Source organism: Balaenoptera acutorostrata, chromosome 13 (genome assembly GCF_949987535.1).
Source record: "Balaenoptera acutorostrata chromosome 13, mBalAcu1.1, whole genome shotgun sequence".
Classification (NCBI taxonomy): Eukaryota; Metazoa; Chordata; class Mammalia; order Artiodactyla; family Balaenopteridae; genus Balaenoptera; species Balaenoptera acutorostrata.
This window is the reverse complement of record NC_080076.1, coordinates 23,972,100-23,986,778: the sequence shown is the minus strand read 5'-3', so window position 1 is coordinate 23,986,778 and position 14,679 is coordinate 23,972,100. Positions and strand designations below refer to the sequence as shown.

The window sequence follows — 14,679 nt, the reverse complement described above, 5'->3', positions numbered from 1 at the left end:
TTCAATCTCGGGTCGTCAGGGCTCATCTCCATCTTTGGGGCAGAGAAAGCAAAGCATTCTTTGGCTGGGCCTCCTACATCAGAATCCCCCAGAGTGCTTGTTATAAGCACCAGGCCGGCTCCATAATTATGGGGTCAGAGTCTCAGGGAGTGGAGGGCCTGAGCGCTGCCCGTTTTTACAAGGTGCCTTGTGATGGTACACACACGCTGGTGTAGAAGGACCCCCGGAATACTCCAGAGGAAATTAACTACCTCCAGAAGTGGCATACTCCACTCACCTGAGGCCACTGGCAGGAGAGATCCCGGAAGTGGGAGGAGCAGCTGGGGCCAGAGGGCACAAGAGGGGAGAGGTCAGTGTCTTTGCCGAGAACTGGGGATGGAGGGCACATGTTTGTGAAGCACAATGAACTTCTCGTTCGAAATAAAATTAAAATCACATCGAGCTGCACAGGCTATGATTTGTACACTCCTCTTGGATACTATTCTTAAATTAAAAGTCTGCTTAAAGAATAAAACAAAAGTAAAAGTTCATTCAGGGCTGCAGAGCCCCTTATGGCAAATTAAGTCCTTTTGACCCAACCCAATGAAACAAAACTGTTGCAATACAGGAGCTCCCAGCGGAATGTTGTAAACAAACTACGAAGAAACAGAGTATACGGATTCAAAGAATTCTTAGGTGTTCATAACTCGACCTACAAACCCACTCGCCCACAGACAGTCGTTCTTTGCTGGGAGTGTTGGGTCCTCCTTCTGGCGGGTTGCTCTGGGCTTCCCAGGTGCCTCTTCTAGTGTGACTGAGTCCGGGAGGACACCTGGACACCTAAGGCAAGGCTCTGCTTGTAGTTTCATTCATCCCTGCGTACGTTCTTCAATGAATTCTTCCCCCTCTGGGAAGTTCTTCCCTCTGTGGTAATGCCCTGTCCCCGATGGGGACAGTTTCACCATCACCGCGACCCTGCAGCTTGTCTCCATTGCCATGTTGTGGTCCTACCTGGTCTTCCTGAACAGACATGGATTTGGGGTGACTTAGATGAGTTTTGTGCTTTATGCTGACTCCCAGGTGCCTTTGCAAATTTAAATCCTTCTGACTCAAAATCTGACGTTTATCGTCAATAATCCTTTAACTTATTAAAGCCAAAATCTATATTATGAAGGCCAAAATTACATAATACTTTGATCTTATCTGTAAAATGAGGGGAAGAAACTGTTAGATGTGTAACAATTCTTCCAACACTGAAGGTATTCATGCTAATAATATTAGTAGCTACTATTACTGGACACGTGTATACGAGGCACTATACTTAGCATTTTGTGTACACTGCGGGAGAGCCTGTTTAGCTGACCTCTGCTTAACCAACTCGTCAGGTTAACCGTGTTGTGCAGGCCCACCGCGAATGGTACCAACCAATGCTTGTGGCTGACAGTACCCACTGCTAACTTCTGCTCCACTAGTTCTCATAGGCTTACCAAGCATCAGCTTATGACAGCCGTACTTGTTACTGTAACTGTGAAATTTAAATATTATAGAAACTGATGAAATAGGAGTATACAAAGAAAGGAAGTTGTTTCTGTGAAGGCAAAATTGAATATTGTGGAAGGATTCAACAATGGGAAGTTGCTAAAAATAGCTGCTGTCCAATTAGGATTCGTGTGGACAGAAGTTTGGAAACAGTCTTAATAATCTGGAATGATTTACTGGAATTGGGATGATCTTACAGGAAGTCATTTTACACGCGTCTTCCCAGAAGCCTTTAAAGTCTCACTACATTGACCGAAGCCAAAACTGGAACTCATAGATGAAGTATTATGCATGTGGCTTGTGCAAGAGAGACATATCTAAAAATGCCCACTAGAGGATCCATGTTCAAAGAAAAGGCCATGGCCCTACATTAAAGACTGGGAAATTCTATATTTTAAGGTAAAGTATTGGATTACGTATCATTTTTTATAATTCACTGCTTTAACCAACTTCTTCCATAAGCTCTCTAAAATCCAATCTCTCAAATAAGAGGTCTTTTCTGTACTTCACTTAACCTTTACAATCATCTTGAGAGGTAGGTTTACTTACGCCCATTTTAGAGGAGAAACTGGGGCTTAGAGTAATACAAACAACTAACCCAAAGTAAAAGAGCTAGTAGTGGCAGAGCAGAGTTCCAAACTCCAAAATCTATACTTTCCATCACTATGTTCTAAGCCTATATCCAGCTCCTAGACGGCGTCCTGCGTGCTAACCAGGTAAGGACACACGGCAGAGACACTTCAGTTTGAAGCATCCATACCTTCCCTTCAGTCCCCTCCCATCTAAAGCTCTTAATACAGTGATCTTAATATAATGATCTAAAATCCATCTATTGATCGTAGATGGATTGACATAGTTTGCGAAAAGAAAAAACGGCTTCGTCAGCATTGCCTAGTACATTTTTACAAAGAGAACGTCAGCTCTCTGATACAACGACCTGAGTGACATTCCAGAAGGGACTGGGGAACCCAAGTGGACCTTAGCCTTTTCCCGCCGCAGCCCGGGCCGCCCCAGCCAGCAGCCGGCCCTTACCTGCGGCGGTCACGTGGTGAAGAAGAGCGGTTTGGCCGAAGCTCAGGTCCCGGGCGGCGCGGAGAGCGGCTGTTCCCGGGGGAGCAGCCGGATGGGGTTAGTCGGCTCAATTTTCCCAGCCCTGAGTTCCTAACATAGAAGAAGGGAAATGAGAAGGTGAAGCAGGGTCTGTTGAGGATAACGGGTCAGCGCAGAGTGTTGGAAAGAGAGACTCATACGAGGAAAAAAGAAAAAAAAAATCAAAGTTTAGATGGAATTGAAGTGGGGGAGGGAACTGTCCTCTGATACCCACAAGGTTGTTCTAGGTGGGAATAAGCATCCCTTGTGCCCTTTACTGCGCCAAACTGTGCTGAGGTGTTTTTCCTCCTTTCCTATGCTGTGTTTGCCCTCATTCCGAGTCCCACCCACAGTTTCTAAAGAAAAGACTGCAATTCTAGGGTCCTGCCCCTGCAGCGAATGAAAGGGCTCTGCCCAGCGCCGTTCCCCCTGAGACCACTAGATGGCGGCATCACTCAATGGACCGGTTCCAGGCAGCCTCCGTACCCAGCAGCCGCTGCAGCGCTTCCCTCCCTAATCCCTGTTGGAGCAGCTTTTTTTTTTTTTTTTTTTTTTTTTTTTTTAATATTTTTGCCTTGTTTTGTGTCCTCAATTGGTTTTTCACTTCAGTTACTTTTTTTTTTTTTTTTAATTTATTTATTTATTTATTTATTTATTTTTGGCTGTGCTGGGTCTTCGTTTCTGTGCGAGGGCTTTCTCTAGTTGTGGCAAGTGGGGGCCACTCTTCATCGCGCTGCGCAGGCCTCTCACCATCGCGGCCTCTCCCGCTGCGGAGCACAGGCTCCAGACGCGCAGGCTCAGCAACTGTGGCTCACGGGCCCAGCCGCTCCGCGGCACGTGGGATCTTCCCAGGCCAGGGCCCGAACCTGCGTCTCCTGCATTAGCAGGCAGGTTCTCAACCACTGCGCCACCAGGGAAGCCCTGGAGCAGCTTTTAATCTCAGGACAGGACACTGTGCTCCAGGCCAAGTAGCTTCATTGTGACTGATTGGTGTACCACCAGCCAAAGCTTTAACCGTTGAAGCCCCTTCCAGCCCAACAAACACCACAGGACCTGAAACGACTGATTTAAACTCTCAACAACTTAAATGATTTATTGGGAAAACCAAACCAAAAAAACCTGGGTACTTGCAGATTTGGGGAGCTTCCTTCCCCCCATCCTTCCCTGGACTCTCCATCCAAGTGCAAGAATCTATTTATCAATAATTATTTATTGTCTGGCTCTGTGTTGGGTGACGTGGGCAATGTGTCCTAAAAGGAAAAAGTTATATTTTCAAAGCTCTAGGAGCTTATTGTTATGCTAATAGGTAATGTTCATTGAATATTTCTATGTGCCAAACATTGGGGTAAATACTGCATAGACTATCTTGTTTGATTCTTATGTTAGTACTCTTATTATGATCCTCATTTTCATAATGGGGAGATTGAGGCACAGAGATGACCTTGCCCAAGGTCACACAGTTAATTAGTGGCAGAGTTAGAATTCACCCACAGGCAGGCTTATGTCAGAGCCTAGACCCTTAGCCACAATGCTAGGCAGTGGGCAAGTTTGGGAAATCTAACTAGGAGTCAGATGGGCAAATATAAACCAGAGAAGTACATCAGAGTGGAAGGTTGGAAGAAAAAAGCAGAGGGATAGAAAACCAATGCCCTGAGAAAATAAGAATGAGGCTAAAACAAAACCCTCTTTGGGTGCACAAGGGCACCCAGGTGACTACTGAGAATGCAATTTCAACAAAGAAGCTAGACCGCAGAGCTCAGGGGCTATGTGGAAAGAGGAAATGGAGGCATCTTGCTGCAAAAGGAAGGCAATAAATAGACTAGAAGGGACAGCAAGGTCAAAAAAGGCATTTTGGCTTTGTTGTGTGATTTTAAAATAGAATAAAGCTTGGGCATGTTTGAAAACAGTTGCAAGGGAACCCTAAGAGGTGGGTAATGCAAGCAGTGAAAAGCGAAATAGAAAGAGCTGAAGGGAGGGATCAAGGGGACAGGGGACAGGGTTAGCTCTGGGGAGGAGGGAGAGAGATGCCTCCTCTTTTTATCTGAAACTGGGAGACAACCGCAGAGATGGAGATCCATCAGCGTGAAAATGAGAAGGATGGGCAAGTTCAGTTCATCCAAATCAGCCTCCGTCTTCTCAGTAAGACCAGAGTTGGGTTATCTGCCAAGAGTGAGAATAAGATTGGGGAGGTCATATCCTTGCATTGAACTAATCCGTGTAGTGCTTAGGATGACCAAAAAGCAGATAAAATTAAACCAGGTCACAGAAGCAGCTGGAGAAATAAAATCTGTGCTGCAAGTATAAGGATTCTCTGCTGAGTCTCACAGGTGACTCAGGACTGAAATCCCCCCCACACACAGCATGGACAGAAATACAACAGATAGACTCTTAATAACCCCTTGTGTCTAAAGTTTCTTTGTGTTCAGGTGTTGAGACATTTTGCAGAGAAATAATGTCTTCCTCCCTTGCCAAATGGGAAAACAAAAGGGCAGACAAGTTTTCCTGGTTGGCTTAAGGTCACAGAGAAAATCAGGGCACAACCAGAATTGGTACCCAGGAGATTTATTGATCCAAATTCAGCTCTATTAAGCACTTCCCACAAAGGACACAGCTAACAGCCCCAAAGAGTCCCAGACATAGCACAAACTTGGGAAGCATCCAGACCAGGACATGATGCCAAAAGAACAAAGGTTCTCCTAACATGGCCTTAGGACACAGCACAGTTCTTCTGGGAATGAGAGGGGAAGTCTCTCTCATAATTCGACTGCAACAGATTGATGGGCTGATGACATGATGTCCTTCACATACCATAATTATTTAATTTTATTGTTTAACAACTCGGTTTTCACTCTCAATATTTCCTTATTGTCAGAAGTGCAAGTGCTGATGCCACTGGAAAAAATCAAAAGAGGGTAATTATTGAGTCTGCATTATTGATGAAAAGGGCAACAGGCAGAACTAAATCAATCAGCATTTCACTTTTGATTTAGACTTGGGAAGTGAAGACAAATGATGGCAGCAATCAACATGGCTTGATCTCTAGTGTCAGGATTTTCAGAAGCCCCTCCTTGTGCGTAGTCTTATCAGGAAACTGTTAAAAGGAATGGTTTTTAATTTCTTCCCTCTCATCTTCTTTCAGGAACTACCCCCAGGTCAGGCCAAACTCTGTCTTGATTTTCACTTCAAAAAAGAAATCAAATTGGCTGTCTGCTGAGCCACTAATTGGGAATGCCAACTTCTCATTCATTCATTCCTTGTTCTTCAAATGCTTATGGAGATCCTACTTTCAACAAGGCAGAGCGTGCATATCAGGTGGCACTGTGCCCTCTGGAGACCACTGGGAACGCAGGTGAGATATGGTCTCGGTAAGGGCCATAGAGAGGAGGTGATGAAGAGCAGTCCCTCAGGATATCCTTCATAAAAGAAGGTGCATCAGCACCTGGGCTTACTGGTTTAGCAGGGAGAGGCAGAGAAGAAAGGCAAAGGCGTTCCGGGAGACAGGAGGAACACGGGCGCGGGGCCCCAGATGGAGGACCCTGGATGAGCCGGGGAACCTCGTGCTCCCCAGACTCTTCCACGAGCCCCCAGCACTGATGGGAACCCAGAGCTGCCCGTGGCAGGCGGACATCCCTTGCGAAGCTCTTCTCAAACATCACCCGCCCACCCCGCCCCCCGTTTGCTTCCCACTCTACTACATATCTGGTTTATTTTAATATAAAAGCAATAGTCTTTTTGTTTCAAATCTTTGAGTATAGTAGATGCCACAGGGAGAAACGCCAGCTTTATCCCTCTTCTTCAAATACCCTCAGGCACAGAGAAGCAGGAGCCTATGAAGTCTCTCCAGTTCTACAAACTATGAACAGAAAGCCGCTCTCAGCCGTTTCCTTATCCAGCCCGCCGTCCAGCTGTCCTGCCTTCTGTTTTCCTGACTATATTACTTGGCAGTGTTTATTAGTACCGGGATGTGAGAATATATTCAAACTCTTCTGTAAATAGCCTGCAATGATCTCTGAAAATGCTTCGCTACTCACTTGACCCAGGAAGCTGACAGAATCATGCAAATCGAGAGGTTCAAATCTCCATGTTCACTGCCCAAACCACCAAAGTGTGCATATCTAAAAAAACCACCAAGTCTCTGAAAGATGTCACTTTGCAGAAGCAACGTGTGCCCCTCCATCGTCACGATGGCGGAATGCCCAGGACAAACGGTGGGACTGGCACAACATTGGTGGCCCCCTAGAGAGTGCTGAGTGTTTTCTGCAAATGCTTTAACATGCAGAGAGTAATGCTGAACTTAAGTGCTCTGATGTCAATCCTCTCTGGGCATTGAGCTCATCCAGGTGAACAAAGCCCCAAGATGTGCCTCTGGATTTACAGAGCTCATGGTCCGATTCACCCCTGCGTGAACTCCCTCTGCCACCATCCAGTGAGCCTTACTGAAAAAGGGCAGATTGTTGCACAGAAAAAAAGATATCCCAGAAGAAACTGAAGAAGCAAAAACTTATGGTGCAAGAATAAAGTCAGCATTAAATAAATGCAAATAAAAGTAAAAAAAAAAAAAAAGAAGAAGAAGAAGTTCAAGTTTAAACACCTTTCCTATCTGAGACATTAATTCACACCATCACCAACACCCCTACTTCCAAAAATTAACCATAAACGTATATAAACATTTGCCAGCCCAACTGGTTAAATCTGTAGCAGTCAATGAACTGTGTTGAACTACAAGGTTTAGTAGAATTGGTTGAATCCAGAAAATGTTCTGTGCTGTCTTACCTGAGCTGGGTGATGAGGTTTCTTCCTCAGAACTCATCCTGATGAAAGGCAAACTGATTACCCCCAGGAATGCCGCTGTCCTTTAAACAAGCTCGGGGCCGGCTGTAAGCTGCATTTTGTCCTTGAAGATGAAACATTAAACAGATCAGAGTTTTATCACGAGAGGGAAATACATAATAACACCTTTTTAGGCTATCTGCCCCTGATAGTTGCTAGAGATTCATTACAGGCCATGCTGTTTTGCAAACTTTGAAGATTCTCATGTTAGTTTCCTATTTCTGCAAGGGCCCAGGGAGAAAGCTACACGAGCTTCATCCTGGAAGAGAATTGGATCAATAGACAGCACCATGAGAGGCAGATCAAGCCCACGGACATGACCACGTGTCATCTTGGCCCTGCTTTCAACATCCCCAAGCATTCTCATGCTCTTTGTCACGTTGTACCCCACAATCCTAGGAAGGGGGTCATTCTCAGGCCTCTTTGACAAGTAGGGAAACTGAGGGGCAGGCAGAGTGAGCAGGGGACTTGCCCAAAGTCTCAAAGCTGGTTGATGGGGCTGGGCTTCCTCTCCTGCTTTGACCAATCAGAGTCATTGGAGGGTTCGGCCACTCACCTCTACAGGCCATTCTTACTCTCTATGGTCTTCCTTTCTCTCAACTTTGACCTTTCCCCACCTTGGTTTCTTCCCCCCATCCCTCACCTTCCTTGTCTCCATTTTCAGTTTGCTGTGGACATTGCTTCACACGTTCCTTCCTCCTCAATGAATCTGTCTCAGGATTGCACTTACTTTTCCTTCAATTTTGCATTTACAGTAGAATCCAATAGAATTCCAGTGACTGACAAGTGTATAGGCATTTTATGACAATGAGAACAACGTCAGGCACAATTTGACCAACAGAACAGTACATCCATGTCCAAAAGTGCCCTATAATGTGTACTGGATTAGAAATCCAGGCTATGATTGGGACAGCTGACTCTTCCTTGAGGGATTGGAGAAAACTACAGTAATAGAGCATTCTTTCATATAGCCCACAACAGATGTATTTCAACAATTCCATCTTTATCCCACAATACCGACCTCCCACCATAGCTCCATCACAGCGTTCCTGCACCTTTCCCAATATTGTTCATTTAATTCCCCCAGAAAAGAACAAAAAGGGGCTTCCCTGGTAGTCCAGTCGTTAAAACTACGCTCTTCCACTGAGATTCCACATGCCGCGTGTGCGGTGCAGTCAAAAAAAAAAAAAAAAAAAAGAAAAGAAAATAGAAAAAGAAGTCAATTTTATCAACATATATTTGTTCAGGAATCAAATCTGCAGACTTTAGGTGCTCTGGGCCTAGAGCAGCTGCTTCTCTCTCCTACTGGTCTCTGTTCCTTCAAGAGAGTATACGTTAGATCGTCCCCTGAAAGGAAGGGAAATTAGGTAATGAGCAAATCACCCAATTTTACCCACTAGGAATTTTTTTTTGTAGCTCTTAAGTTTGGGAGGAAACTTGACAATATCTATCAAAAGTCCATGTGCATGTGCCCTTTGACTCAGCAGTTCTGTTGATAGTGGCTCACCCAGGGCGGTGATGATTTTGTGCAAATTAGCAAAAAGAACCTCTTCTTCAAGACATTTTATGTCTATCTGCCAGGAAAGTATCATAATAAGTATTTAAAGTTATGACGTCCACCTGAAACTAACACAACATTGTAAATCAACTCTACTCCAATAAAAACTTTTAAAATATATATATATAAAATATTTTAAAAATAAAGTTATGATGTCTACAAAGTGATTGGTGCCCACACAGATGAGGCACTTTGTGCAGTGTACAACCTATGCAACTGTATACGTTAACCCTGGTTACCTTGTAAATACATATGAAGAATGACATCAGGATATATGTTAAAATGTGTTCATTGAAATATTATTTGTAATATCAAATAAATTATTGCAATGTCCATCAGCAGGGGACAGTTTAAATAAATTAGGGTACCTTTATACAATGGAATACTAGGGAGCATTATAAAACAAATAGAGTAGATCTATATGTGCTGATATATCAAGGTATATTATTAAGTAAAAAAATCAAGGTTCAGAGAATATATTATAAATCAATGTACGTAAATTTTTAAAAAGAAATATGTGCTGATATAGCCATTTTTTTTCCTAAAAGGGCACTCAAGAGATCATTAACAGGAGTATCCTAGGAGGAGAGTAATTGGGTGAAGAAGGAAGCTTTTAGTTCAAATGTATACCTTTTTGTGTAGTTTGAATTTTTCTTATCAAACATATTTATTGCTTTCAATTTAAAAAATCAACAGGGATTATCAGAATAGAAAGTTACAGGTGTTTTTTATTTCATGCACTTTTAAGCATAAAAAAAGTCTAAGACATATTTCTTAATTGCTGTGCACATCCCCCCAAGAGAACACATTAAAAAAAAAAAAACTGTAGTGCTTTGTTTTGTTTTTTGTAGCAGTGGGGGTGAGGAGGGGAAGGAGGGAGAAGGCTAGCGAAGAAGCAGGAAGGCAGAGCCCTCTGTACATCTTAGGGCATTTTCACCTCTCAATTTGTGCTTCTGAAAACAAATACTAAAGTCATTTATCTGTTAGACAATGAATATATTTAATCATAGATGAAGAGTATCATTAACTCACCTTTTTCTATTAATTCAGTTCTAGTTGGGTGTAAATTCAATGCTTCCAGAGTTGCCCATTATTTAAAACCCAGGGACCTGGTAGAAAGCTACTAATTGTGTGTTACTTCACTTTACAGTACGAAGTGGGTGTAGAAGAAGGACATTAGCTGTCTTTCTCCCTTTGATTTTGATCCCTAGAGAAAAGAGAGTTCCAATTGTTCCTTTCTATTTGTTCCTGAATTTAAAACTCTATTAGAATAAAAGTAAAGCTGAATTCATTATTACAAATTTTGTGCTAAGAATTCACTTTCACAAATGAATGTTTATTTAGGCCACAGATACGTTATTCCTCAAAAAAAAAAAAAGAGAGAAGGAAAAGAAAGATTGTTCTTGGATGAGCAGAAGTGACATTTAATATAATCAAGTAACATAGCAACTGCAAATCTAACAATAGAGTGACATTTATATTTTTTTTAAAAAAGAACTATGTGTATTTCTTTCAAAAAATATTCCCTCCAGGAACGAATGTAGGAGGAGAGCACACTGAATGTGATAAATTTTACAGAACATTTTTTCTACTTCGGAGTTTTGGATTGTGAATCATGCATTTGTTCCAGTGTTAAGGGTATCAGACCAGTGCTAAGGGTATCAGATCCAGTGTTAAGGGTATCAGACCAAGTTATACACATTCTACACATTGGAAAATAAGTTTTAAATACTGAACTCATTCCAGGGCAAGGTCTTCCCTCCACACATTAATGTAACAAATACTCTTTCTAGCTTGCTGAATTTCTGTTTGGAGACTGATTATTTAGAGGCCAGTATTTATTTGCTGACAACATTTGCCTTGGTTGCCCTGACTGTGTCGTTAAACAAATATTTATTCATTCAATAAACATTTATTGAGAGTCTCCTTGGTGCCATGCCCTCTGCCCAACACGAGGGCATAGGGAATATAAAGATAAATATACAAATAAAAATATCAATACATGATCCCCGCCCTCTGAGAGGTCACAGGCTGGGAGCCTAAGGGCTCTTCTGGATGTTTGTTCTGTACAATCAGGGCCAGGACTAATGTAAGGCAAGAGAGACACCTAGAACAAAATTCTAGGAGACGCCCGCTCTCAGGGTTGTGCAAAAAGCTGACGGCATTACCTGGCCACCTGGCTGCCTGACCTCCCCACATGGCCTCCTCTTCCTTTCTGCTGCCCTTCTCCCAATTCATTGACACATTCACTGTTATCTCAGTCACTTCCCCCCAAAATGTCTACACTCGGTGTCTATTTTTCATGCCCAGGTTACCCTCCCTGTAACCACCACTTGTTTAACCACTTCTTCCAGGTCTTGTTCAAACCCCATCCTGAAAGTCCTCCCCAGGCCTAACAGCCTGGTCAGTTTCTCCTCATGCACTTGCACTCCTGCAATGGCCTTTATCACTAGCCAATTTTTGAAAAATAATTTTGATTTTTTTGGAGACACTGCTTTGGGAGAGACCCTTGATGTTCTCCTTACTTGCTAGAAGTAATAAATCCTTCCTTCTCCTGAAAAAAAATTTTCTTCTAATTTTTAAAATTGAAGTATCATTTTTTTTTAAGATTTATTATTTATTTATTTATATTTGCCTGTGGCACGTGGGATCTTAGCTCCCTGACCAGGGATCGAACCCAAGTCCCCCGCATTGTAAGGCAGATTCTTTACCACTGGACCACAAGGGAAGTCCCGAAGTATCATTTTTTTGTTTGTTTGTTTGTTTTGTTGTTTGGTGTTTTGGGTTTTCTTGGGCCACGCCACAGCTTGCATGATCTAAGTTCCCTGACCAGGGACTGAACATGGGCCATGGCAGTGAAAGCATGGAGTCCTAACTACTGGACCACCAGAGAATTCCCTAATTGAAGTATAGTTGATTTACAATGTTTCAGATGTATAGCAAAGTGATTCAGTTGTATGTATGTATGTCTGTGTGTGTGTGTATAAAATATTCTTTTTCAGATTCTTTTCCATTATAGGTGATTACAAGATTATCACTTGTATTCAAATTATTACATAGGAACCTATCTCCCTGACCCAGAGTTGGGAGGCTGCGGAAAGCAAGGCCTGTGTTCCAGTCTTTGCAGACCTCACTCCAAACCTGTGGAACTCAGCACAGTGCTTTACACATATGTGTGTCTTAGTCCATTCAGGCTGCTATAACAAATTACTGCAGACTGGGTGGCTCACCAACAAACATTTATTTCTCACAATTCTGGAGGCAGTGAAGTCCAAGATCAAGGAGCCAGTAGATGTGGTGTCTTGTGAGGGCTAGCTTCCTGGTTTGCAGACAGCTGTCTTCTTGCTGTGTCCTCACATGGCGGACAGCAGAGAGAGAAGCAAGCTCTCTCTCAGCTCTTCTTTGTAAGGGCACTAATCCCTTTCCTGAGGGCTCCACTCTCATGACCCAATCACCTCCCAAAGGCCCCGCCTCCAAACACCATCACATTGGGAACTAAGTTTCAACATATGGATTTGGGAAAGGATGCAAATATTCGGTCCATTAGAGCAGACTTTTAGCAAATGATTCCTTCATTTATCTGAATCTTTACAACCTTCAGCACATATTTAGTGTTTCTTTTTGCTTTAACAAAAGCAAACATTGGTTTGAGGCATTTGCAACACTTGAGTTTAATTCTACAGAAGCGAGATAGGAACTGTAATAAGTTAGCTTGCTAAAAAAATGTGTTTTCTTATTACCCAGCAGCTAATTAAATGCAGTAAGAGATTAAGTAAATGGACATTTTGCTGAGCACTAATTTCATTTGCATGGGTGGTGTTGGGGGGGAGAGTAAATTGTTCATGACCAACTAGGCTCTCTCTTTATTGTATAAAAGATGGCCACTGGGTGAAGGTCTCCACGGCTACTTTGGGGCTGGCGGGGATAACACCACTATTGAATGGCTCCTAATAAGGAATCACACTGGTGACCCTCCTCAGATTGGGAAGCAACAGCAAGATCTTCTCTTTACTGGTGTTGATAATGTGGTATGGAATAGAATTGGATGCAGCCAATTTTATAAGCAGCGTTCCCTATGTATTTCTAAAACACACCACTCCCTCATTGTTGGAAACACCACACATGCACCACAAATGGCCATCTAAGTGTACAGTTACAGTACTTCTCGAGATGGTGTCCTGGAGGAGTTAGTGGCCTGGGATCCTTAGCATAGCTCTACTAATGGCATTTGCTCTATACAATGACATTTGATCTAGCACAATTATTTCGGTATTGATCCCACCTGAGCTTTTGTGAAACCCATCCTGGAATTAACTTAATGGCCAAAGCTTGAATCTGCCCAATCACTGGAACTCAAGAGTCACCCTTCCCTCTTCTTGCTGTTTCCTTACAATAAGGACCTGCTGGATGAGATGTTTGTCTTCATGGCGTGACTTGATAATGCAGAGTAATTTTACCAAAATAGTTTAGGCAAGCAAATGCAAAATCCTGAATGGAAACCCCTTACCTTTTTTGGAAGATCTTAAAGCTCTTTGTTTTTCCTCCCTCCTCCCTGCATATCCAGGCATCACTCCTCTTCTACCTAAAATGTGTAAAAATCAAAATAAGCACCACATGCTGAATGTAGAACAGAACAGCGTTTTTCTAGTCCATGACGACTTTACAACTGCGATCAAAATAGGTCTTGTCAACCCGGAATGGTTCCAAATTTGGAAGTCGCAGAGCACATTCAGATGTGCCTTGAAATGTAGCAACATTACAGCCTGAGGGTAAATAAAGGGAAACTCACACCGCTCAGTATATGTGCTTCTGAACTTCGGTGAGCTCAATGAGATTTTTAAATTAGTTAATTGGAAGTTGGTTGTTTGAAAGGAGATAGGAATGAAGAATCATTGATTTTATCTGCTTACAAGTTTTGACTTTAGGGCTTCCTAAAAGTATGGAGGTTCCTCAAAAAATTAAAAATATATCTGCCAAACCTATCTATGAAGCAGAAACAGACTCAGAGAACAGACTTGTGGTTGCCAAGGGGGAGGCGGGGTGAAGGAGGGAAGGATTGGGAGTTTGGGATTAGTAGATGCAAACTGTTATATATAGGGTGGATAAACAAGATCCTACTGTATAGCACAGGGAACTCTATTCAGTATCGTGTGATAAACCATAATGGAAAAGAATATGAAAAAGAATATACATATGTATAACTGAGTCACTTTGCTGTAGAAGAAATTTTGCTTCGCAGAAATTAACACATTGTAAATCAACTATACTTCAATAAAAGTTTTAAATAAATAAATAAATAAAATCTTTTTCATAAAGTCCAATTTTCTTTTTTGCAACTTATTTTTCCTCAATAAGTTAACTGTCTATACTTTTCCTATTAATACCTTTCCCACCTATTTGAACCAATATCATTCAATTGTTTTACAAACATTGACAAAGCTCTTATTTTCTACCTCATTCTGGGAATATAAAGATGGAGAAGAAACCATTTTTTTGTCTACAAGCAGTTTATAACCTAGGAGAGAGACAGATTTATAAGTCAATAATGTATAAGAAATAGGGTGTCATAGGTGCTACCAGAGAATTATAAAGGTGAAGGGGAGAGAAAGGCAGGAGTGGTCACTTCTTGAGCAGATAGAGTCAGAATTCTAAGAATCTGAGTCATTAACATCAGACAGCTTCTC

General features: G+C 42.3%; 1 protein-coding gene across 1 annotated transcript in view; it reads right to left on the bottom strand.

The window, feature by feature from the left end:
* MRO (maestro) overlaps nt 1–14,679 on the bottom strand; it is a 39,869-nt gene that overhangs the window by 17,155 nt on the left and 8,035 nt on the right. The window contains exons 2-4 of the mRNA XM_057526909.1: nt 13,503–13,577; nt 7,381–7,501; nt 2,551–2,679 (exon numbers count right to left, since the gene is read on the bottom strand). The gene's annotated coding sequence lies outside the window, so the exon portion shown is untranslated. The remainder of the gene's footprint in view (nt 1–2,550; nt 2,680–7,380; nt 7,502–13,502; nt 13,578–14,679) is intronic.